Source organism: Pomacea canaliculata, linkage group LG9 (assembly GCF_003073045.1).
Source record: "Pomacea canaliculata isolate SZHN2017 linkage group LG9, ASM307304v1, whole genome shotgun sequence".
NCBI lineage: Eukaryota > Metazoa > Mollusca > Gastropoda > Architaenioglossa > Ampullariidae > Pomacea > Pomacea canaliculata.
In genome coordinates, this window is record NC_037598.1 from 14,010,699 (window position 1) to 14,013,207 (window position 2,509).

The 2,509-nt window shown below is 37.3% G+C and overlaps 1 long non-coding RNA gene across 1 annotated transcript; it reads right to left on the minus strand.

Moving 5' to 3' along the window:
- Positions 1 to 400: 400 nt before the first annotated feature.
- On the minus strand, positions 401 to 1,756 carry LOC112571475. The gene is made up of 3 exons (XR_003100831.1): positions 1,519 to 1,756; positions 679 to 873; positions 401 to 424 (listed from the first exon to the last, which is right to left on the minus strand). It is a non-coding gene; the product is annotated as an uncharacterized LOC112571475 (long non-coding RNA).
- Positions 1,757 to 2,509: the final 753 nt, after the last annotated feature.

Below are 2,509 nucleotides of genomic sequence, written 5' to 3' on the forward strand. Positions count from 1 at the left end.
TATATGGGCATGGAAAACCAAAATATGTCTAGCCTGTATGCCCATGGTAACTGCTCTTGCTGGAACAGTGCATGAATACAAAAAGTTCCTAACTGAGCTTTTTACATATCTAGACTCATCTCTTTGTGGCAGAACAGACTTTTGTCACTACCCTCCCCAAATACCTGTAGGAAAAGAAGCATTAAACAATTAATACTTGAACTGTCAAATGTTTTACTAAATATGGCTATACTAAAATTATGCTTTACTTGCTTATTTATATTATAAATGGTTCACTCACCTTTTACACTCCCCAGTGATGATGATGTCAGTGGTGGGATGAACAAAGGGTCTCCTTCCAAGATTTTCAGCCATTCTGGAATAGAAATTCCATCGTGATCTTCCCTGGCCCGTTTTCTTGTTGAAATCTAATATAGCTTTGTACCTGTTGGGATACAAGTACCAAACATGCTTACATATCATTATGTATCCAGACTAATTTCACACGGCTACCAAAAAATCTCTACTAAAGCTTGGTTGATACTGGTGGGGTCTTGTTTACAGGTTAAATGAATGAATTGTGGTAACAAATAAATAAGAACTTGCACAACCTTAAAAACCTGCGATGTTTTGTTTCTCAGATCTATGGAAAAATGTTGCACTCTAAGAGAGAAAGCCAATGATTTTGTAGGAACTCACCATATTTTCATATTGCTCCATTTTTTTCTCAAGTGCTGCTGGAGCAAAGTGGCATCCTGAGGCTGCCATTTCCGAAGCAATCCTCTTCCATACCTCTATTTTCAAGTTGGAATTGCAAATTGTTCCTTATGTTCAGCATAAGTGTCCATGAGGAAAAGTATGCTCCTTTGGTCCATTGATTTCCCACATTCGTTTCTGTTAAAATATGAAATCAATTAATCAGGAATAAAAACAGGAAAATAAAAACCAAAATAACATAGTGATATGTTTAGTAAATGCAACAGTATCAGATTCAAACTTAAAGCTTTGATTCTAAACATCAAAGAATAGGGTAGTTGTACTATTTTATTCTGTTGGAAGGATAATTCAATAATGTGCACAATATTTTCATAGCTGGGTTATTTGTGAAAATCATTAAAGCCTTCCATTATAACAGCTCTTCATGGCATTCATAACACTGAAAAATTACCTTTATCACCACCTTCAGCCTTTTCATAACTTGAGATAATAAATTTTGGAACTAGAAAGCAGAAAATTAAAACACACACAAAAGGCCGGTACACGCGGAGACTGCAGATTGGAGGATACTGTTGGGGCTACACGCTGTTATAAAATTACTCTCGCTAAACATGTGAATATTTTGTCAACCTTGATAATAGGGCATTTTAAATAGCAATCGTTAAAAGACACCACTTTGTACACGGCCTTAATCGTAAAGCTCGTACTCGGCAAACGCCAATCCGACTACACATTGTCTAAAATTGCTCCCGCTACACAAATAAATATGTTTCCACATAAATAATAGAGTATTTTTAACACTTATCATTAAAAGATACTTACCACTTTGTATCCGGTCCAATACTCCTTTTTAACGGGAGCATCAAAGAAACTCTCATCTGCAAACTTGAAAGCGACAACAATGTCGGCCATTTTGAATAGCAAGCGTAGGACCTCCAAAGGCCGCTAGCTTCGCTACGCTAGGGGTCTAGGTTCGCTAGCTTGTAGGGGCGCGCTCTTTACACTTCCGGCTAGATTGGCTAGCTTCGCTCGATTCGCTACGCCTATGCAACACGTCTCAGTTGTCTGCCTGTTTGTATGTTAATTGGGATAATTAATTAATATATATAATAATTGCAAAATTTGTAAAGTGCATACTCACACTTCTAAGGAGTATGCTCGTGTTCCTAAGGAGTGATCGAGCTCTTAGTGCTTGAGTCAAGAATGAGACATGGACAATATACAAAAGATATACAGGCCATAATAATTGTATCTTTACTCCTAACTGTGTGTGTTAAATGTCTGTATGAGTATGTATGCATGCCCTTGTGAGCAACAGAAAAATTTCTGTCTTGGGTATCCTCGACAGACAATAAAGTCTGATTTCATTTGATTTGAATGAAAGGATGAACAACGATACTGATGATAAATAAAAAAAAAGATAAAATGCAAAAAGGAAGCAGGTAACAAGAATATCTTGGTTCAGCAGAGGATGATAGTCAGTGAACTAGCAATAAGCATGAAAGTGGGGTGGAAGATGTTGAAAAAGGAGTAGCATTCAGTGGACTGTTGTTAAGAGTAATGCTCAAGGAAGAGGTGTGTTTTCAGAGCATATTTAAAAGATTCAATGGTGGATATATATAATAGGTTGCAGATATGGAAGGGGAGAGAGTTCCATTGTTTTGCTGCAGCTAAAAATATTTTTCCTGTACTTGTATAAGAGCGACATGGCCTGGTTTCTTAGCTGCTCCAGATGTGCAGTGGAGTTCTATACTTTCTGGAGTTTATACCATGAGGTATGAGGGGCAGCCTGTGAGCAAGGAGTTGCAGTAAT